The sequence below is a fragment of the Mchenga conophoros genome, linkage group LG13, assembly GCF_057382185.1.
Source record: "Mchenga conophoros isolate Kocher_MC1m ecotype Shallow Benthic linkage group LG13, M_conophoros_male_GT1.1, whole genome shotgun sequence".
In the NCBI taxonomy this organism is placed as follows: domain Eukaryota; kingdom Metazoa; phylum Chordata; class Actinopteri; order Cichliformes; family Cichlidae; genus Mchenga; species Mchenga conophoros.
In genome coordinates, this window is record NC_140538.1 from 29684958 (window position 1) to 29709601 (window position 24644).

Genomic DNA, 24644 nt, shown 5'->3' on the forward strand with positions numbered 1-24644 from the left:
ATGAGGCTAAAACAAGCCTAAATCCTGATAAGGACAATGAATTCTCTTTCATGAAATTAATGCTTGGCATCGATATCATAACTCTTCTGACTATCAAATGACAGAGAGGAGAAGCCCACACAAAGAAATGAAAAATAGGGGTACTGATCTTTGTGTCATTCCGGTACAGACATACAAGACCCCAGAACGTTTACACGTTAGCATTTTACCCTGTTTGGATATATCGTTGACCTATGCATCTCATACTGCCAGCTTGTCTGTAAGAGAGACTGCGCTCTATTGAACGAGAAACCAATATCTCTTAAAAGGTTTTGGCGGCAGTTAATCGCAATTTGAAGCAATTTTGAAGTCAACATGCCAGCATCAAACATGACTCTCATCTCTCTCATCTCTTTCTCAACCACATGGCTCTGAAGGAGCGAAACACACTGACAGAACTTTGCAAAATATTTCTAGAAACAAAGGGTTTCTACTGCCCAAAACCTGCTGTTGCAGTTTCTGCTACACTAACATGCATTTGAGGAAGAGTTACGGCTGATAACTTTTAAAAGAGCTTAAAACTTTACTTGGGAGCTCAGGAGGTTGGAGGTTCAATCCCTTGCTGCTCCAGTCTGTGTGCTGAATATACTTGGGAAAGATGCTAATTCCAAGTGTACACTGAATGTTATGTATAAAGCCTTTAAGTACAGGAAAAAGTGAAATAGTCCATGGTCATTTTTCTAATCTGTTCATGTAGTTATCAGTTTTACTTTAAAGGAAAGTCTCAACTGTCTGGTAAAGAAACCCCCTATGGTGTCATTTGATTACTTTTATTGTTGTTATTATTGCCCCAAATAAAAATAATGGATTGGATTTATATAGCGCTTTTCAAGGCACCCACAGCGCTTTACAATGCCATTATTCATTCACTCTCACACACTGGTGGAGGCAGCTACAGTTGTAGCCACAGCTGCCCTGGGGCAGACTGACAGAAGCGAGGCTGCCATATCGCACCATCGCCCCTCTGGCCAACACCAGTAGGGTAAAGTGTCTTACCCAAGAACACAACGACAAGGACAGAGAGCTCGGGGATCGAACCGACGACCTTCCGGTTACAGATACGCTTCCAAACCCCTGAGCCACGGTTGGGACATTGTTCTTTCTTTTTTGTGTTTGTTCCAGGTGTTTTGTTTTAATTCAAAAACTACTAGTAAATTACCTGTACTGTTGTACAACACATTTTAAAGCAACTTTATAAACTATACATATTTCATAAAGAACCAGCAAAATGCAGAATTTCATTATCTGCAAATGAACAAAGTATTTTTTTTATTTAGCACGTATTTAACACTGTAGAACATAAAAACCCCTTTCCAATGCGAAAGAAAGTGAAAACACAAAATCTAATAAAACAATGCAAAAGAAGAAAGAACAAAAGAAAACAAACAAACAAACAAGCAAACAAGCAAACAAACAAAAACACTTACTGAGGTTTTGTAGTAAGTGTTTATAAAAGGGTTTTCAGTCTGTTTTTAAATGTATGCACAGATATAATTGGTCTGAGGTCAGGAGACAGTTTGTTCCAAAGAACCAGACCACAATAGCTGAAAGCACCTTCAGCACACTTGGATGTGATTCTGAGAACAGTTTATAGATCTGCGCCCGATGACCTGAGTTGTCTGACTGGTCTGTAAACTGTAACCACATCAGCGATGTACTGGGGGCTAAACCACTGAGAGCCTTAAGAACTAATGAAAGTATTTTAAAGTTAATTCTATATTGCACTGGGAGCCAAAGAAGTGCCTTCTGTACTGGGGTAATGTGGTCAGTACAGATACGTGTAACTCATGTTTGCTTTTGAGCAGCTGGTGTTGATTCTCAGCTTCCAGTTCCTGTGTTTCTGTCCTTGAAACGCTTTTATGCTTTCATCCTTTTATGGTTTTGATCAAACTTTCATTTTTGACCCATCATGTTTGTCTATAGTACGTGAGTGACCAAGCCAGAGGTCATTCAGACCTTTCAGGTTTTTATTTTTCTGCCATTCAGAAAATAAAGCAAAACAGTAAGTCACACACTGCCTCTTTCACTGTTGCTCTATAATTCAGCACCAGTGTTTTTAAAATTGTTTTTTATCAAAGACTGAAATAGCTCAGTGCTAACAGTGTCTTTAAAGGCTTTTAAAAAGAGTTCAGACCGAGCTCTTGTCAAGTTTTACTACCATCTTGAAGAAGGTCAGGGGTTGTTTTTCTTCACTGACATCAACATGTACCCCCCCCCACCCAGTTTTTTTATACTTTTTTTTTCTTCTATTCAAAGACTTGGTGGTTTCACTCCACAAATTACTCCTTATTCAAAAGCAGTGTTTGTGTTCTTCACTTGTGAATAAATGTTGGTGGTGAACTGTACAAGCTTCTAGCATATAAACGGAAGGTAGGCTCTCTATGCTGCTAAAATGCAGAGATAGGTTGTGTGTGCTAGTCAGGGCACAGCTATATCCTTCAGTCAAGGTTTGCGCCGGTTCCACAATGCAAGACCATGATGTGGGAAAAAAGGATTCTTTTACTGCAAGTTTTTCCTCTTTTTTTTTTTTTTAAATTCCATCAACTAAATGACTGCACTTCAGGCAGAATGTGCGTTATCATTAAATAGCTTTAAGGCAAGGACCACTCATGTCATGAATTTGTACCTTCAATATCTCTGAAAGATAATGATTGAGGAGCTTGAGAGATGCATCAATTTGCCCTCCTTGAAATCACTGTATTTTATTGAATTGACACTTTGTCAAGGCGTTTTCTTCAGATCAAGGCATCTATAGGCTCCAACTCTGAATCTTTTCCTAAGTAACACTTATAATTCTATGTCCCACAGCTCAAAGGTCATCATAGGAAAATCTAATCGTAGAAAAACTCCAGAAAGAGGATATCAGCACTGATGCTAAAGGCTTTAGAGTTAGTGTACTGAAAAAAAGTGAAACTTTAATAATAAAGAAAAAGCAAACATTAGAAAGATGCAATGGAGATATAAAAATATACTCCCGCATTCTATTTTAAATACATCTCCACTTGAGATTAAATGTTTTCCGGACATGCAGAAAGTGTCCGTGTATAGAATATCTCCCATATACACCCATTTTAGAGAATCTATAGCTCTTCTAAGGTCTTCACTTATCTATCAAAGCAATGACTTTTTGTACTTGTGTCCTGACACAAACGTTCCTGTGGTTTCACCCCAAACATAACATTTTTGAGAGGGGTGAAAGAATTCTGGTCCTCACGTAGCCCTTGGTTCCTCTGGTAGAAACATAGTTAGAAACTTAATTCCTCTAAAGGATCTTCCCTGGGGACAGTTTCTGTGGAGACAAGAGCATACACAGTCTACTGGTTTTAATTCTCACAAGATAATCAATATCATCTCCATGCTATATGCTGTGTTCCATTCAGACTGTCTTAGTCTAAAAGTAAGCAATTTTTAAAATAGATCTTTATGATTGATATGATAGCTGTCTGATGAGGCCAACATGTAAAACTGTAACCAATACACAAGTACTTATCCACTTTCGCTATTGAGTTGCTGTAGATCTACTCTCAAAGCCTGCAGAGGCCACACTGAACGAACTGCAGTGGCCTCATGAGAATTCACGCTTTTTTGTTTCTCATTTTCCACCAATTATGTCCTGGAGACAAACCCAAAGACAAGGCTGAAATAAATACAGAGCAATACAAACACTCATTTGCTTTGTTTGGCTGAAAAGAAACACTCACACATTTTTTTCTTTGCATTTTGAGATTTCTGATTGCAAAAGTAGTCAAAGAGTATAAAGCAGTGAATAGGAACTCATACATTAATGATTTTTTGCTTTCACATTTACAATAAATCCTCAATACGCACACATCATCTGGAATTCCTAAATTGCTTAAAAAGTTCAATTCAACAGTGTTTTAAAGAGACCTTGTCATGTCAGGCTGGACAATCAATGATTTCCCTCTGGCATTAACGGTTAATCAATACTATTGATCGGCCAAGTTCATTCACTTGCATACATTTCTGGTTTTGACTTGGTGAAGCACTGTCCATTCTTGATGAGGTTTTGGCATTACAAGGCCAGAACCTAATAATTTCCTTATTCCAAATTAAATATTAAAGAGTAATTAGCCACAGGCTTCAATTTCCTTTTATCATTTATATTTTCAGGAGGCTTAAAATAAAAATGCTTTAAACTTAACAGCCAGTTAAGATTAAACTGTGGCACCACATGGAAGCACACAGTTTCGGGATTTTATTCATGCAGTCTCTTTTCTGCATTTTTCCAATAAAGCACAAAGGAATTGGATTTAATGTCTTGTATACCATATATTTGAAGATGGAAATTAAAAGCTATACCTCTCTGGGGACATCTCAGGCCCTCCAAGGTATGGAGGCCTATCTCCCCCTACCACCACTTCCCCTGCCAGTGGCGGTCTCCCGCAGACGTCGGTGCTTTGGTGGTTCTTTGTGTCCGGGGATGGGCGTCCAGGTACACACCGGCTCACTCCTTGGCGGCCGCTTATCGGGGCCTGGAGCCTGGGGCTTGCTCGGGCCACTTCGGAGGTGGGGTGCCCCCGGCCTCTCGGCCTGGGGCTCGGTCACTCAGGCACGGCTGACTGCCGGCGGAGCTCACGGGCGCGTCACTGCAACTCCCCCTGGCTTCTGCTCCGCGGCTGCTGAGTGACCCCTCATCTGGGACTCTCCTCAGCTCTTACTGGGACAGTGGCGCGGCTGCCCCTCTGTTGGTCTTCCTTGGTCTCTTGTGTTCTGGGGTTCTTTGTAGCAACTGAAAATAAAATAAATTCATAATTATAATAAAGGTCAATCAAATGGACCAATATGGCAAGGCCATGATGATCCACTTGGTAAAATAAATCTGCTTGGCATCTTTCTTGGCCTTAAGACAACAATTCTGATGGCTAAAGATCCAAACGGGACACAAAAAAAAAAAAAAAAAAAGAAAAAAAAAAAAGAAATTAAAAGCTATGTACATTGTTTAAAGCATTTTCACTGCTTTCTCTCCACTATATGTATATTATACACAGGCCTTTTAAGAAGTGGCCCATAAATTACTATTAGATCAACATGATTTTACAGTTCTATGGACAAAGCAGTTACAACGTTTGGGCCTGTTGTTGTTGATTACAGACTGTAGTAGTAGTGTCATTGTCAAAAAGGCTATATCAAAGAGTGCTGTATCAAAGCTTATTGAAAGTTGACCAGAAGGGGAAAGCTTAATAGGAAAAGATGCACCAGCAGCTGGTATAACCAGGATTGTATGGAAAAGATGATTCAAGAACTTGGGAGAGCCTTCCAAGCAGTGGACTGAGGCTGATTTCAGTGCATCAACAGCCACTATGTACACAGCAGCTTCAGGAGAGGGGCTACAACTAATGCATTTGTAATATGGCTCTTTATGTGCATATCATGGTGACTACGGAAAATGGGGAATCAATTCAATTCAATTCAATTTTATTTATATAGCGCCAAATCACAACAACAATCGCCTCAAGGCGCTTTATATTGTACAGTAGATCCTACAATAACAGATACAGAGAAAAACCCAACTATCATATGACCCGACAGTGGGAAGAAAAAACTCCCTTTTAACAGGAAGAAACCTCTGGCAGAACCAGGCTTAGGGAGGGGCGGGGCCATCTGCTGTGACCGGTTGGGATGAAAGAAGGAAGACAGGATAAAAGACATGCTGTGGAAGAGAGACAGAAATTAATAACAAGTATCATTCAGTGCAGAGAGGTCTATCAACACATAGTGAGTGAGAAAGGTGACTGAAAGGGAAAAACTCAATGCATCATGGGAATCCCCGGCAGCCTACGTCTATTGCAGCATAACTAAGGGAGGATTCAGGGTCAACTGGTCCAGCCCTAACTATATGCTTTAGCAAAAAGGAAAGTTTTAAGCCTAATCTTAAAAGTAGAGATAGCGTCTGTCTCCTGAATCCAAACTGGAAGCTGGTTCCACAGAAGAGGGGCCTGGAAACTGAAGGCTCTCCCTAAATACTCTAGGAACAACAAGTAGGCCTGCAGAGCGAGAGCGAAGTGCTCTAATAGGGTGATATGGTACTACAAGGTCATTAAGATAAGATGGGGCCTGATCATTTAAGACCTTGTATGTGAGGAGCAGGATTTTGAATTCTATTCTGGATTTAACAGGAAGCCAATGAAGGGAAGCCAAAACAGGAGAAATATGCTCTCTCTTTCTACCCTACAGATAACCCAATGGGGTACTGTCAAGAGGAAGATGAGAAACACAAACCTTTTATAAAATGGTAGTATTTGAACAAACAAAACTCCTGTGCCATCGCCTGAACCTGAAGTCTCATTGTGAAGCCTCAAGTTTCATCCTTTGCCATGTTGGGATTCTGACCAGACATGAGTCATGAGGTAGGCCCACTCTAAAGGATACCCTAATTAGTCATCTTTAGTAACTCTAATGTGGACTGTAATATTGAGTGTAAATGAATATCATGTTGTCTTTAAGAAGAGTTGAAGTTGTTAAAGACAACATGAACCAGAACAGTGTTTTCTAAGGTCACAGAACAAGAGAGGGAAATGGTTGCTTTCCCAGGAGTTTTTTGTTTTTATTTATTTTGCAACCATAGCAGTGGAATCCTGTCGGACTTTAGAAAGGCAGTAAATTTGAAATCTAGTAGACCAAACAGCACTGTCTGCAACTGAAATCAAACAAATAATTTCCTCATTAAGTTGATGTGAAAAAGAGAACCTAAATAGAAGTACAGTACATTTCTTTGATTTTCTTTTTCAAAACATGCTATAAAGAAACTGTATTGACAACCAAGAGTTTAGCCCAGAGGTGATGCTGAAGCTGAGAGGTTCAGGGAGGTTTTTTTTTTTTAACGCATTAATGATACATCCATCACAATGACCTGAGGACTTACTGTGCACCTCATTGCACCTCATTAAGTAAACTCAACCATGTTTTCTGTGGATGATGTGTGCTACAGTGGTGCCATGACAAGGACAGGGCATTTTTATGGGTAGCTTCAATGTGAAAGAAAAATAAAATAAATAAAAAAGTCATATGAGCCAACACACTGCATAGATGCTAGCAGGTAAATCGACTGCTGCATTTAATGATTCAATTTCAGATGATCATAGTAGCACATGAAAATGTTTGCCAGAACACATTTTGGGCATATAGTAGATGTGGTGATATGGACATCTTTAACAGATTTGGATTTTTGTAATATTCTGTTTTTGTGGTTGCGCATGTTAACATCCTATCCAGACTTATGAAACTGGGACAACCTGTTATGTGTGTGAACCATTGTGTGCATACATCTTATCCAGATTTATGAACGTGATCAATTACAGCCAGGTTGTACAAAAAACAACAGTACAGCTTTTATTTACTATCTATGATACCCGCTAGTCAGCTGAAAAATAGCTAAAAGCTTAAAATATTTAATGTAAAATCACATTTTGTGTGTATAAGTGGCTGACTTTCTCCACAACAGTCAACTGATATAACTATTATACTCACAGTGATGTCAGGTCATCTGCCATTGCTGAATTAATTCAGCTGTAACATATATATGTATACAGCAATGTGAAATATGTCCAATGCAAGCTTTTCTTGTGTTGGCAGCATGTCACTGGTGTCAGGGATGTTGGCTTTGATCCAGGGGCACAGCAGGTATCTCAGGTCCACAGACGGCCTCCCGCAAGAGGACCAATAAATCACCAGCTCTGACCTTTGCTGGCATCAGAAACCTCAGTGCCTCCAAATGCTAGAGATGAGAGCAAGATTGAGACTTGGAGAAGTGATGATGAACAGCAGATGGCTACGCTCACTACACACACACACTACTGCATGCCACTCACCTCTTTATCTAGCTATATGTCTCCCTCTCTGCATTTGGCCCTGTTAGGTTTACTAAACTGTTTTTCAAATGGATGCATTCAAAAGCTTTCCACCTATTTGGCATGCCCACATTAAAAACATTATAAGAGGAAAACTGTCCAGCAAAAATTAATCCAAGTCTTGATTTGAAAGGTAATAGCTTCCTGTGTATGGAACTGAAAAGTTTGTTAAGCAATTGGCTAAACTGTAATCTAACCCTACCCCTAAGAGGTTCATCCATGACCTGGTGGACACTAACAAGTTAAAGAATCGGGTAAATGTTATGCCATAATACCATTTGATCTGTTTTGATTACCAGTTGAGCTACTATTTAATGTAGGCCAAAATATTTCTCAGAATGTAGGTGCACAATTAGGAAGCTGGGGATTCATTTGACTCACTGAAGTTGGAAATGCAGAGTGGCAACACCAAACCCGATGCTACAAACCAAATTGGTGGTTAAGAATGTAAAGAGTAGTAAAACTATCACATTTTATAGTTATTTAAAGCAGTGACCATGGTTTTGCCACTTTAACACCCTGGTGAAGAAAGCACATCATTGCTTATACCATTTCAGACAATTAAAGACTTTAAACTCAGGGTGCTCATGAACTTCTACACTTGCACCATAGTGTGGGAGTATCACCACCTGGATGGGGACCTGCAGCTGATGAGACCAAAGTCCAACCTTCCCAATCAGCAGGACATTTACAAACAATGCCGATCTAGAGCCAGGAGGGTTCCAGGGGATTCCAGCACCCCAACAACAGTCTGTTCTCTGTCTGCCATCAGGGAGATATCACCGTCTGCTGGCTGCCAAGACAGAAAGAATGAGCTGGAGCTTTTACCCTCAGGCCATCAGAAACTGTGACTTAAGACCCCCCCACCCACTACTGAACTACTTAATTACTCACTCCTGGACTATGGTTGTACCACTAGTAACTGTAACTGTAGTAATTTTGTCTGTTATTACTTAAAAAAAGGAATGTTGATTACAATTCTTTTCTAACTGTATCTTCTTTTTAGTTGTGTATAGATCTGAAAATTGTTTTTAGAAAAATAATCTTCACTCATCCCAGCCTGAATGCTCGGTGCACACTCCTACGGCCAAAAATGTTCTTTCCAATGACCGCCATGAAACATATATTTTGCCCTTTTTTTTTTGCCACGCTTTGGATCCCATTCTCTGACATGTATTTGTTTCTTTCAGTGTAGCTCTCTAACTGGCCCCACTGCCCTCCCTGGCTCTCCCTCTCCACCGGTGGCAGAAGATTTCCATATGCGAGCTGTCATGGCCTGGCGGATGCATACTGTCAGGCGGGCGTGTCGTGCCCAGCATGGAGCTTGGCTGGGCAAGATGGAAGGTGAGCCAGCCAACCACGCCACACGGCTGGTGGCCACATTAACCCGTACGTGTCAGAGTGTGCAACACTGACGAGAGGTTGTTGCTCTGGTGTTCTACATACGTTTGCTGTCTAACACGTCCTTCTTTTCTCCAGCACACACACATAGATTAGAACCCCTGTGGTGCAGAGAGTGTATACATTTATCCTGCCAGTAAAAAAAGGGGGGGGGGGGGGGGGGGGGCAACACGAGGTCTGGGGAATCAGTAAAGGGTAGAGAACAGAGAGAAGACTGGGAAGAACACAGAGGCTCTTTAAATAAACTCTGTATGGGTTGCATGTAAAGTGCTTTCCACATAGTTTCCAAAGTAAGGGCATCACAGTTAAGCCTGGAGTGTCTTTCTTTTATGTGTTTTGTTATTGTGCACTGAAAATGTGGTTTTAATAGATTTTCTCACTTGATATTTTGTGTAAGAAACAAAAAGAAGCAGAGAAAAGAAGTGGCAGCTAAGTAGAAAAATAATAAAGCAAGATTTTGCTGAGCTCAGTTTCTTGCCCTGCAGTTTCCCCTTACCTGCTTTGATGTTCAGACCAATGGTAAATGATTAATCGGGTGGCTATAAATATAATGAGACTGATCAGACAATGATAAAACAGGAAGTCGAGCACTACAGGAAGAAATTAAGAGCAGATTAAATGTTGGAATGGATTAGAAAGTAAAAGCTTCTTTCTCTTTTTATGGGTTGTTCAGTGACTCCATCAGGGATGTTTTTGGAAGCAGGTTTCATTTTGCGTCAGCCCCCAAACATCTACCAGGATCCTAGGTTGACCCAACAAGCTTTAGGACTGAGTTTAGGATTTTGGTTTTAAGTTTACCCCTTTTTATTATTAAATTTATTCTTGTTTGGAATACCCAATGGAAAAGCCTTCAATAGAAACACAACATCTTGCACACTCCAAAAAAAACTGTTGTTGGATGAACACAATTTAATCATGGCACCTTTTTCCACGTGATTTAACGAAGTACAATAATCCATTTTTGACCATGTTAAACCAACACATTTGGCATTTGGTGGCTTAATGTAATCAGATTACGTTGGATCAACGTAGTATACTTACATTGACTTGAAGTGATTTATTGAAGTATGTAAAGTGAAATTTGTTTTAATTCATTCTACACAAGTTAAAAACTTAGGAAAACACAATGAAATCTTATTGTTTGAACAACTACTTTGTTAATCAAGGCAATTACTGCTAGTCTTGCTTAACCCTTTAAGACCTACCATAGAACCAAGTCCGCCAGAGCTTATATTATATTTTTACATGCTGTGGAGCCATTTTTGGGAGCATTTCAAGTTGCTATACATCAATACAACCATTATAGCCCAGATTTTAATAATATGTATTCATTAAGTGCATAGTAATTACATAAATTGCAAAAAAGTGCAATAAACTACAAAAAAATTGAAAATCATTTTTGATTTTTTAACATATATTTGTAGTTAGAGAAATTTAAGAGTCTTATCCCTCAAAACTGTAAATACAAAAAAGTTGCACAAAATAGTTTCCTACCACAGGAAATTTATTTTGAGTGTCTTCATAGTTTTATTTTTGAAATACACCAATTTTTATACACTGCAGGAAAAACGAAAATAAATATTATACTGCAAATTTGCAAAAAAGCAGCATATGCATCAAAATAAACTATTTCCAGCAGTGCAATATGAGTCCTAAGCATCCCAGAAACGACACAGAAAGTCATAAAGTCAAAGATAACTTTTAAAAAGAGCAGTATAGGCCCTGAGGCCCTGATCGCAAAAAGACTACATTTCCGCGAAAATGACGTCACTTCCGGTTTCGGGCAGGTAATGGCGGAAATGCAAAAGTTCGCGCTGACGTCTATTCCAACGTAGGAAGTGTTTTGAACAGCTGATCAGATCGGTAAAGCGTGTTTCTGGAATATTATGTTTTTGTTCCTGCAAGCGCTTTTTATGCAGTTTTTGCAAAGCTTTATGTGGAAGGAAACCGTGACCTAGGACAAGCTGATGGCATCAGATGTAAGTACAACTCCTCCGGTTTCATATGCAAAAAAAATTTTTGCGCTAGCTTACGTGGTTGCAGTGCTACTGGGATTTAAAAATAGTTACGCATAACAGAGCGTGCCCGCTCCGATCGGCTCTAAAGGGTTAATGAACCAATTTGGAGGTTGGTGATTTCATAGAGACAAACAATCATTTGCACTTATATTCATGGATAATTTAGAATCACCAATTAATCTAACTCTAGCTGTATAATTACACAAAGCAAACCAGCCAGATTGTGGATTTGAACCCAGGCCCTTCTTGCTGTAAGGCAACAGCACTAACCATCACACTATCAAGCTGTCAATCCAGGTTTAACAAAAGTGGGAAAGCTATGATTAAAAGGCTTGATGCAGAATTTTCTGTACGTTTTTGTCCTTGACAGGTTAAACCACAATAAATAGCGATAGCATACATGTGGTGTGGGTGTAGTTGTCTGCCTCAAACAAAACCCAATGCAACCCTAAATGGATCACTGGTGACCTGGAGGGTGTTAAGAGCCAAACCCATTTGGTACAACCTGAAATCTTGTTTAAGTATATTTATTTTTAAAGTTTTTCATTTTTTGATCTCCTGTCAGCATTATTAACATGTGTTTTGTGTGTCATACATTTGATTCACAGGTTCAAGTCTAAGACATGATGGCCTATAAATAAAAGCCTATTTCTTGCTAGTAATTACCCCTAGCAGAGTGACGTGAATGTTTTTGCCCAGATGACAGCTTGTATTTACAGGAAATTCAATATGACAAGAACTCTGCATCACTCTTGGCAAAACTGTCAAGCCACTGTTTATTAGGTGTAACTATTCCTAATCAATGCATATACGTAGGCTGATAATACATGGTGAAACCTGCCATTAGCTTATTTAGAACCAAGTGGCAGTTTCATTATATAAAATCAAGATTTCCTCACATTCCAGGTGCTATTTCTATAATTTAAAGTTATGAATAAGTAATGTGGTGCTATTAAATATATGCATTTGTTTTCACACTGCATTATTCACCAAACAAGTAAAAAAAAATATTGTGTTAACTATAAGTACTGACCTTTCCATCACACCCTCCACCAGGCAGATCTGTCAAGATGGCATCTGAAAATAAAACAAGACAGAGAAAGCGAGAAATCAGAGAATGATGTTAATGCCACATGGAAGATTTGGAGCGGTGACTCATGACTAACTTCCCAACGACGATATCAACCAGCTGTCACCATGGCGCTGACCTTTACTGTGGCCCAGGGTGACCAGCGCTTTAGCGTCAATGTAAACCTGACCCCTGACATTTCCACGGCTCAGTGCCATCGTGAGGGAGTGAAGGGGGGCAGCAATCAGGAGAAATGGATGTGGTGTGTGCATGTGTGTTTCAGCAAGATGGATGAAGAGCATACAAAGTTCATTACCATCACACCTGCAAAGAAACACTCAGCTCCACTGGTGTCTGAATTGTTAAGGTCATTCATATTTTTGATGTCCTTGTGATTTTGAGACACCACAGAGTCTGAAACTGACAAGCAGGGGAAGAGGATGAAAAATAATTTCTTCAAGTGTGTCTCCTCTCTGTAGAGGTCTGCCTGGAGCTGGGTTAATGAGGACATAATTGATTGGGGGTTTTTTTTGTGTTATTTTGAAACTCTTCTCCTATTAAAGAAGCTTCTAGGTTCTAAGGCATAAATATCATTATATCTACAGATAAGTACACATGTTTAAACGTACAGACACAGAAACATGCAGACATTCATTTGAACATACACACATCCATACTTGTATACAGTTGTAAAGTATGGCCCAAAATAAAGCGGAAAGATTAATGGAAAACTAACCTATAAAAGTGTGTTTTCAGTAGCTGTTTAAAACAAATCACAGAATCAGCCAACCAGCCTTGAGGAAGGCTGTTCCAAAGTTGGAGCACCATAACCTCAAGAGCACAGTCACCTCTGGTTTTAAAATGAGAATGTGGCACATGTAGAGTTTTACGTGTTAATAACAGGATTTTAAAGTGGATTCTGAATTTTACTTAAAGCCAGTGAAACAGCACAAGAATTGGTGTGATATATAAAGGCAACTAGTTTTTGTTAGCAGTCTTGCTGCTTGTTTTTTGCACCAACTGGACGACTGAGCAATGCAATACACCTCAAAAGTACAGCTGTGTATCATCTGCATAGCAATGGCAGAAAATCCCATCAAACCTTCAAGTAGATGGCCCGGGAATAACATTTCTAAAGAAAACAGAAAACAGGTCCAAGGATTGGTCCCTGGGTAAAAAAAACACATATGATTGGTACAGAGGAGGACATACAGTGGCTTACAAAAGTATTCGGCCCCCTTGAACTTTTCCACATTTTGTCACCCACTTTTCAGTTATTTATTTGTAAAAAATGTTTGGAATCATGTATGATTTTCGTTCCACTTCTCACGTGTACACCACTTTGTACTGGTCTTTCACGTGGAATTCCAATAAGATTGATTCATGTTTGTGGCTGTAATGTGACAAAATGTGGAAAAGTTCAAGGGGGCTGAATAGTTTTGCAAGCCACTGTACATTGGTTAATATGAATTCTGAGTATCTGTGTATATATGAAAGTATGAAAGCTATTTGAGAGCAGTACCATTGACGCCAACCCAGTTTTGAAATCTCCTGGTAGGAGTATGCTTAACATGGCTTAACATGTATCATTACCAGCCACCAAGACAGGTCTCACAACTGTTTCTTCTCGGGGAAAAGCAAAAGGTGCGCCAAGAAAACTGATCATAATAGAGTTTTATTAAATTAACATGAAAAAAGCTTCATCGGTTTCCAACAACCACAAGTTGAAATCTAATAACTCTGATCCAAACATGTTTGACAGCTGTATACGGATCAAAAACTTGGCCCAGGAAGATAAACTTAAATGCAGACAAAGAGCTAAGACTTTGTCACCAGGACTAAACTCATGCAAGTCCATATAAATATTCTGTGAACAACAGCAAACACAGTGAACTTGACTAACAGTGAAGCACTGGCTTTATTAAGCCTAGCTGCAGTTGCGGAAATATGGAACAGTGTAGACTCACCAGTGCATTGCTTGCATTTTCTCTCAACTTTGCTGCCTTGGGCATTGCCAACAAAGTTAAGCAGAGTAGAGCAAAAATAAAAGTGCATAAGCAGGAGAACTACTCTTCCATCCATGCCAAACATAGCATACCATGACATTAGCTTTCCACCCGTTTGCACTCAGTATCTAAGTTAAACCCTGCATCTTCACATTGAAACCTATGACACACACCAACTGATCATGGTGCTACGTCAAATGCCAACTAGCCATTGTTTCTCTAAAGCTGCTAGAACTCTAGCGCTGACTAATACCAAGGGGAAATGTTATCTTGGTACAGTATGCTCCACCTGAAACCCCCTACAACAGGATAAAAACAGCAGTAAAGGTGAGATGATCTCTTGTTTCTCTTCCTAGTTTTCAAGTAGAAAATAGAAGTAAGGAAGTAGCCATCTATGGAGCAGATAATAAAGAGTGTGTGTGTGTGCGTCCACATGTGCAAAAAAAAAAAAAAAAATGTATATACCGCCTTAATGTTATTCAAGTTCTATATCTTCTTTTTTCATGTATTTAAATTTTTACCCCCAATGCTTTAAGGCATTGTATTGATTTGCCCTTTTAAAAAAGGGTTTCCTTATTGTTTGCAGCTCAGTTTTTTTTATACTGTTTTAAATGTGTGTGTATATGTATATATATATATACATATATATATATATATATACATATATATATATATATATATATATATATATATATATATATACATATATATATATATATATATATATATATACATATATATCATTTAAAACCAATTAATAGCTTTATTATTGCTGATGATGACTCAGATGATAATGACAGACAGTATTTTATCCAAATAGAAGCAAAATTTCCATGATGTTGACACTAATTGTTATGAAGATTATAATGATGGCATTTGATTGGATGATTAAAATTATACAAGAGTGGTGGTATTGATTGTGATGAGTGTAAAAATGTTAGGGATGATGATGATGAGACTTGGAATGATTTTGATTACAATGATAATCATGATCTGATGATCGTGATAATCATTCTAATGAAATGATGATGACGCAGGATTTGTTTTATTTTGGAAATGAGAATTATGAATCTATAAGCCTGAGATCTCTAAGTCATCACAGGTGACAAAACTAACCTTAGACGGAATATTGGGAAAAACCAAATGGGCTTTTTAGAAAAAAGGAAAGTTATTTTTATATAAGCCAGAATCGTTGCTTTCTTTGGTTCATTATTAATAAAACTTGAAAAAGAAATGAATAAACAAAATTACTAAATATACACATTCTGTTTGCCAACAGTTAGACTTGGGGTTTTAACCAATTATGATTTCCTAGGAAAACATGATGGGGAAAACCGAGCGGACATGCCAGCAAGAGAAAAGTGAGGGAGTCAGAAAGGATAGAAGGAGAAAGAACATGAGGTGTAAAAGCAGCCAGAAAAAGAAAATGTAAGTGATATTAGTCCCAGGGATGGAGATAAAAGCTGTATTGCAAGAACCTAATGGTGGTCTTCACAAGAAGTACATGAATCACAGTCCTCGCCTGAAGTGAGAGAGAGACAGAAAGAGAAGGAGAGAGAGAGAGAAATACATATGCAGTTTAGTTAAGTGGAAAGACCTTTGAAGTAGTAGTTAGTGAGCTGGCAGCTTCGTCGTCCTTTGTCTGCCTAACACCTCTGACAAAAGTGACCAAAGAAAAGGAGCTAAAGTGAAAGAAAAATACTAATTAACAAATATTTAAAAAACAAACAGAAAAGAGATAGACAGTGTAAGCACACACTTCAAGTATTTACCGCTTTGATTTCATTCAGATGAATGTTTGGTGGGTTTTTGGTCACGGTTCTTCAAAGTATCCAGAATAACAGCAAAATGTGGTATCTGCTGAGACACGGCCTCATGGCAGTGAAACAAACACAAAAGCAAGATAATAAGAGAAAATAACCCCCCCCCCCAAAAAAAAAAAATGTTCAGCAAAACAGTGAAGGAAGGTCAACAGTCAAGGTGGTGACATGTTAGCTAGTTAGCAAACACTAGACGATTTTCTCAGGCAGGAAGGTTAGTGTTGTGATGTAGGTTACTGTGATGTCATGATCAGAGATGGGCTGTAACAAGTATGGTGAGGAATTAGTATTGCAAAAAAGTAATTAGATTACTGTTACTTTCCCACTGTGCTACTAAACTGTGATTCTGTTTGTGAGAGTGTCACATGACAATGACGTACGAGTCTGCGATGTCCATGGCAGCAACAAACAATGGATAATATGCGGGAGAGAGTATGACCATGTAGCGTTTAAAATTTGAAAGTACTTACATTACTTTGAGTTTGACTCCATAAAAAGTGACAAAAACATTAGTGTCCGCTGTACACTCTGTGTGGGAATAAAACTTTCTTTAGCAAACAAAAAAATCCCCGCCACTGACATGACCGCTGCAGCACCGAGCAAAGCGGCACCGGCCCCTCTCCTGCAAAACAGGTGACAATAGAATTAAGAGCGACAGGACTCAGTGCTGCTGAATCTTTGATTTGATTTATTTTTTGCTGTGTTTTACTTGCATCTACTTGAAAGAGTGAGTGTAAACACAAAAAATATTTTATTTTATATGCTGGAATATGCAGAAAAAAGGTTTAAATGTTAAACAAACTTCTTCCAGTCAAAGACTGTTGCATATAATTTAATTTTTGCTTGATGCAATGTGCATGAAATTAACAGATTAAAACTAAAAACAACTTAAAACACGTTTTAAAAAGAGGCTTTTTCATGTGGTTCAATTTTATATGATGAATTATGCAGAAAAATTAGAATTGGGCTGAAAGGTCTATTGCTTTATTACGTATTCAGGTTGTGTAAGCATGTTTTTATAGAGTAACTAAAGTAATAAAGTAACTAATTACTTTTTGAAAATAAGTAATCAGTAAAGTAACGGGATCACTTTCTTGGAGAAGTAATCAGTAATTAGTAACTAATTACTTTTTTAAAGTAATTTGACCAACGCCGGTCTTGATGCTGGTTTCTGTAAGCTTGTTAAAGTGGTTTCTTTTCTATTAAAGAGAACAACTTATCTTTGTGTAAATGTATAAACAAACTTCAATACTATTTTATGACCTACAGTAAAACAAGTCATAGTTAACATTCTCACCAGTTGCTGGCTTGTTAAGCACACTTTGAATCAGCATTCAGTTCATGATTATGACAAACTTCTTAATGACATTAATGAAATAATACTGGAAGCTCATATGCTTCTTAAATGGAATGGATATCATGTCACTGCTTTATTGTATGTAGGATAATTAAACTGATATTTAGTGCTTAGTATTTAAATTGACAGTGGATATAATTACATTTGCCCTTTGAGGTGTACAATAATGTGAAGCAATTACGTTATTTTAAAAAAATCCAGAATATAATAGTAACATCAACATTTGGTTGCTGATGTTACAAGGGAAAATGTCACAAACTAAAATACTGTGACAAGTAGTGAAAAGTAGATAAGGACTGTGGGTACTTAACTACATTTTTCGCTTGGCCTATGGGCATTTTGAGGGCTAACATAATAGCCAATGCTCTTCCAGCTTGTTTGTTTGCCATAAGTTGTGGTTCCTTTTATCTTGGTTAGTGCTACACATTTAAACATGTAGAAGCATACACGACAGCACTTGCTCTTGGAAGTTCCTGATTTTAAAAAAATTAGGGTGAATATACTTCTAACCTCTGGAACAAAACATGTAATGTCACATTGTACCTCAACTCTCTATGTCAGCGTATCTTTTAGTCAAATTACCTGCAACTTTTGAGCGCACTTTGGAAATTTGACATAGTAAAGTGCCCAGAATTGGATTACATGACATACTGCCCACACACACAATTAATGACTTTCACTTAACTGAAGACATAAAAATGATATTTATGTACACATAGCCCACTGGAAAGATCTTACAACAATACAACCCACAACTCTATACTGTCCTCTCGATTCACTGTTCTCTCAACTTGGGCCTGTTGTTCTGTGAATAAATCTCTGGAATTTGAAAATGACAAGGAGGAGATTTATGAAAGCATAACTGTCTGATTCTGGTGGAATTTATAGTGCAGAGCAAGGGATATGCAGATGAGTGCAAAGGGGGTTGCAGGTATGGGCAGATGTGTTTTTGTGTGTGTGTGTGGTATGACAAAGGGGCTTACAGCACTTTTTTAATCATTTGAATGTTATTAAATGTGACCTAGTGGTAGCCAAGCTGAAGTAATGTAGAGAGCTTGTGGGATCCATGCAGTCCAACGCAATGTGAGCCAGAGCAAGTAGCTGCTCACCAGGCTTCAAAGTACTGTGTTAGGAAATCAGTGGATATTCTACTTGATTTTAACTTATATACCAAATTGTTTGTATCTTACCAACACTTAATTCTTTTCAGTTCTATATTGTTGTTAAGTACAATTAGAAATTTAAGCTTTAAAAAAAAAAAACTAAAACTTTTTGTTGTGGAGCGATAGCCATACCTGAAAGGATTTTATGAACTTATGGAAAAAATAGCCTTAGTTTTGGTATTTCTGAATTTGGTAAAATGTGTTGTCACAAACTGCCTTTTCTGGTTGCTTATGCTTTACTGGATGTGTTTATGCTTCCTACAATGCAAAGTGATGTATTTTATAAGTCATTTTTGGACGTCCAATTTTGGTCCACTGAAGGGGTTTTGTGACCCCAGGCAACGTCTTTTTTTCAACATCTGCTGAATGTGTGGTGTTGACGTCCATAAGACCTCCGTGTACAGGCTATTGAGAGTGTTCATTGAGAGTGATCAATGGACATCTCCAAGATAGTGCTGGCTCTTGAACTAAAACATGAGAGAGCAGCTGCTCTTTGGATTTGGAGCAGAAATGTCCTTAGCTCCTCACAGGCAGTTTGCAAAATGTCACATTGACAAAGACTGTTGAGCAGATAGTTCACTTCATACATACACACTTGCACAAACGTCTCGTACTTTCTGTTGCAGCCACTCTCAGTCCTGCTACTCATCACGACTACATTTACTTCCTCTTACAACGTTCTTCACAATTAAACAGGATACCAACCTCACTAAAAAAAAAAAAATAATGCAAATGCTCGTTTAAACGTATTAAACACATTGTACTTCTTTTAAAAGGAATGCCAACAATGTGTAACCATTCTTGTAATATTTTTAATATTTCAACTAATTTTAATAAATGAGAGTTTTTATCTGGTTACAAACAAATAAGTTGATCAATTGAAATAAATAAGCCAGTTAAATAAGAACAGGAAAATGTAAAATAACAAAAAAAAGTACTGAATAAATCAATAGGCTAAAACATAATAAATCATGTTTGTTGTTGTTTGTTGATATCAACAATGTTGATATTTGTAAATAAAAAAATATTACATTTATTAATCATGTACATTTCCTGTACCTGTCATAGACGTCCACATGATGTCCCAAAGAAATCCAAGTTGGATCTTGGTTGGACATCCAAATTATGGACCAAGTTTGGACCTCCAGAATTGATCATGGACCGACGGACCCAATATCATGCATCATCTGCACATCTATCTGATGTCCAATGTTTAGTTGGTTTGTATGTCTACAAGACTTTGAGTCAAGCGCGTATTCACTTTTCAGAGAATACGTGCTTCTTTTGTGCTTCGGACTCCTTCTGACATTTCTTTGGAGGTGAAGGAACACCAAAGTAATTGCTGAAAGGAGCTTCTTCGACATCTTTAAGAGATCTAAATAAATGTCTGTCGTCCTCCAGAAAATCTTATGTACGCAAACGCACGTTGCAACTTCTTATCTGGTGCGTGTCTTTTATTTTGACAGCGCATGCACACCTGCAGACCACTTATGTGCACCCCTGCATATAATATAAGCTAAACTGAAATATGCAAACTCTTTATGAAAATTATCTGAAACTAAATGGAATTAACCCTTTTTCTGCCATTTGTATCTGCAATCTCATATTTTTGAGTTTACATTCACCTGAATTAATATTACATGGATGACTAGGAAGAATAGTTTCAAAAAATACAAGACGAACCTATAGAAGTAACCTGATGGGTAGATTGTGAGTCCAGAATTTTTTTGTCAGTGTATAAAGTACCACTCCATAACCCTGGCATTAGAATCAGTTATCTGAAAACCTGCACAATCATATAAACTCAACAGAAGTGCTGGAGTGTCACACGTATAGTCTCTGTGCACAGTGCACATATTATGGCCTATCTTTAAACATAATAACTGTGCCTTTTATTTGATTCATTAAACACACAAACTTCCAATGTCATTTTAAACAGGCTCTAATCACATTCATCTGTTTAAACAGAGGCGCGTAGAGACAGAGTGAGAGGGGATGAAAGCCACGCGGAGTGAAAGAGAGACTGTGGTGAGAGGGCTAATGAAAGAGTTGACAGTGTTTACTCAAGCTGTGGAAAGTAGGCACAAATACAGAGAAACAATGGTGGAGGGAGTGGCGTGGATGGATCGCAGCAAGTAGTTGGTACCCATTCGTACTATAAATACAGTAAATTCTCAAATAGAAGCCTTAGCCTTTATTTACTTGAGCTGCAGAGAGGACCTCTTCATTGCCTTTCCACCCTTCTCTTTCTGGTATATTTTGTACTCGCTATGTTTATTTAATCAGATTTTTACTGAGTGCTGTATCTCTTTCAATTTTAACAAATGGCTACAGATGTAACAGGTAACCAATTTTTACATCTTGTTTACATATGTTCTGATCTTGATTGTTACTTTCATTGGTTGCATTTTGCTTTTTCTTTTAATTTTTTAATGTAGCAGGAAACACAGTGGAGAGGTTCACTTTCAGTGACTGGAATTCCTGAAGGTGAAGCCTATGTGTTGGCACACCTGTCAATCAAAGCAGCCATGGTCCTAAGGTAAACCTCACTGATGTTCAAATCGGAAAAAAATAATAATAATTACCCACCAAAGAAACTCTTCAAAATGCCCAAAAATATTTTGATGCCAGCCTATAAACTTGTTAATCAGTGCTTTCCGACACTTTCTGTGAAGTTTGATGTTCTTGTGGAGTGAGCCTCAAGTGGCCGTTGGGGGAACTGCAGTTTTTAGCACTGATTGAAGCAAAAACAGATCAGGGCTTGAGTGCATTATTTTACTGATGCTGTTTCTTTAGAATTTTCTATTTGAGGCATATACAAGCAATTTAGACTCTCTTCATTAAACCTGTTGTAAAAGACTTTTACAACAGAGTGAATCAGTTTTCACTCTGGAAAACACTTGCTTTACATCAGTATCTGCTAACTCATTATTTTTCAGTGTGGTAGACATGAATTGCACTTTGCGTTGTGCCAGCTTTTAGGACTTACTAATAAATTAAATTAGTTTATGCTTTGCTGTACAACCTTTCATTCTGTTTGCATATGTGAGTGCATCCATCGCGCAGTCACATATGTGTGGAGAGGAGCATTTCTGTTCAAGGAAGTAAGATAGAGCAGGCCGGGGCATATTGTAATTACTCGCTGCATTAAAATCGCTCTGTGTTATGGATCACAGGGGGGACAGTGACGTCTGAAATGGCTGACAGCCGTCTGCTTCAGCGATTGTTACTTTATTTGACAGCAAACATACAGCACACAATTCAGACAGAGGGCAGCATAAAGGGGAACATTTTTATACTTTTATATCGAAATACCTCGATAACCTGACTTTTTCTGTTCAGCTTTTTCCATCCCGGAACTTCCCTTTGTCTGGCCATTTGAGGAGAGCTTCTCCCTGACCTTCTGCTACAGAGAGTGATGACAAGGACAGCCCACACTGACCTTGACATTCACCATGCTAAATGGCTCTTTCCACAGCCAGTCAGCAAACACATAGGCAGGCAGGCAGGCAGGCAGGAAGGAAGGGGCACCTCTTCTGGATAGTGGCTATGTGGCATCTTACTGTGGGAAGAAAGATGCTATAAAGAAGAGGAGGGATGACTCCAGGAGGATGTTTTAATACGACCACGAGGGTAGTTTTAATAGGATCTTTTAGTTTATTGGTATGCAGAGGTTATGCATACAGTCATTCCAGTTTTGGGCAGTTTTGTGTAGTGCAGTGAATAGAGCCAAGTCTCCAGACAATGCAGCAGTAACCACAGTGAGATAAAAAATCACCTGCCTATCCCTCAGCAAACACTGTGTATGCTACGCTTAAATAATGACATTTTGTAACACACCGTTAAAGTACAGAAATAAAGTTACATTGAAACCAAGCACACCTTTGTTTTTCTTGTGACATTACCAATAAGTTTGATGTGTCACATGGCCCTCTTCCTATTGAAAAAACAAAAGTTGTATCCAAGATGGCCGACTTCTAAATGGCCACCATGGTCACCACCCATCTTGAGGAGTTTGCCCCCTCACATATACTAATGTGCCACAAACAGGACTTTAATATCACCAACCATTCCCATGTTATTACGGTGTATCCATATAAATGGCCCACCCTGTAGTACTCGTGTAGTATTACAATTTCTTGTTTTTCTGTTTCTATGTATTCACTGAAAAAAGACAATTCAGTTTAACACAGTTTCAACACAGAGAATGGGAAGATTTTCAGCATTCAATTTCAAAAAACCAAAAATACACTAAAAATACACAACTACAATAAATACACATATTAGGAAAATATAGTGTTAATTCCAAAAGTATTAAAAACTGTAAAATTATAATTAACTAAAATGACTACAGCTCTGATTTACCTTTAATAAACCTTTGGCGTTTACTGCAAAAGATTTGACATCCGTCATCAGAATCAGAATCAGAATACTTTATTAATCCCAAAGGAAATTATGGGTTACAGCAGGCAGCACGCTAATGGCGCATGCGCACTTACAAAGGAACCTTCTGATCAAACTTTACACAAACATCACATTGGGAAGACATGTCAGACGTTGACCTTACCTGTTTATTATATGAGAAGAAAAATGTTCCACCAAAACAAAAGTTTATTGCTATTACATGTAACCATTCTAACTTTAAACCCCTTACGTTGTCGAACACATTTCAGACATTAGAGAGATCATCACAGAAGTGTCTTCTTAAACAACAAAGTACGACACTGCTGGTAATTCCTGGCTTGCTGTCCCTTGTCCCTAATGAGATAAGATAGTGTTGGGTGAAACAGCGCTAACCTTTCTGCTTGTTTACACTCGTCGCTGACATTACCTGAGGATGGGCTGGGGCGAGGGATGAGAGAAGGAAGCGAAGGGGTGACCTCTCCAAAGTTTACCCAGTAGCCCCCCTTGCTCTGTACCCGATCTCCCCTCGAGAGTCTGCGTTTGGGCCTTAATGAGGGACCCGGTGGAATAGTAGGGACGTCGTCTCAAAGAGCACTGGGATGTTGAGACCGGCCAGGCGAAGGGGAAGAAGAGCGAGTATGTTTGTGTATGTCTGGCTTTTGTCTTTGTTACCGGAGGAGCTTTTGGAAGGTAAAGCGCCCAGGGAGAGTAGCCATATTCACAATGAGGATGTTTGTGAAATATATGTCTCCTTAGATGATTGTAGAATGTGGTTTTATTTGATCTCAAAGCCTCAAACTTCAGAGTAACACTGAATTCAATAAACAATGCTTCACAGATTTCCGCTCTTTTTCAGTGTGCGATAAATCCGGCCTAAGCAATGAAATCTTAACTTTTAGAAAGATTTAGGTCAGAATTAAATCCACTTACAAACACTAATACCATCTCCTAGAAATTAAGGTTTTACACATAAATTCTTTCACCAGTACGTTTTGGTGTAATGTAGACACTGTCTTGATTAAATAGAGGCCTGATTTTTTTGTTTAAATTAAGTCAAACAAATTAATTAATTAATTTTTTATTTGTGAACTGCACTGGTTCAACGGGAGGTGTTTGGGGTTTGATGACTGGTGTACAAAGCACACTCTCACACTAGAGGCTGAGGTCCGTATCAAGACTTAATTAAGGCAACAGAAGAAGTTTGATTAAGGTTAAAGAGAGACTAGTTGGAGCACATATGTTGTGACTCACATTACTATGAACAACAAATGTATTGTGTCTGAATTTTGTCTTTTTTTGTTACAGTTGTGTCTCTGCTGCTTCCTGGGACACTCAGGCTGTTTTGTTGATCATTGTTGTCGTTTTGAAAATCATTTAGTACAACTCTGAAAACATAAAGATAGAGCAAATATCTGGTTATTTTTCCTTTCTGTTCTTTAAGGCCACAATCAGCAATTTCATACTGTCAATGAATAAAAGAAAGACAGTCTTTCAGGAAA

General features: G+C 38.3%; 1 long non-coding RNA gene across 1 annotated transcript in view; it reads right to left on the reverse strand.

Moving 5' to 3' along the window:
- Positions 1-1132: 1132 nt before the first annotated feature.
- LOC146561511 (uncharacterized) overlaps positions 1133-24644 on the reverse strand; it is a 512369-nt gene continuing 488857 nt past the window's right edge. Inside the window, exons 8-10 of the long non-coding RNA XR_014894894.1 lie at positions 12360-12403; positions 4360-4789; positions 1133-3328 (exon numbers count right to left, since the gene is read on the reverse strand). This is a non-coding gene — a long non-coding RNA (uncharacterized LOC146561511). The remainder of the gene's footprint in view (positions 3329-4359; positions 4790-12359; positions 12404-24644) is intronic.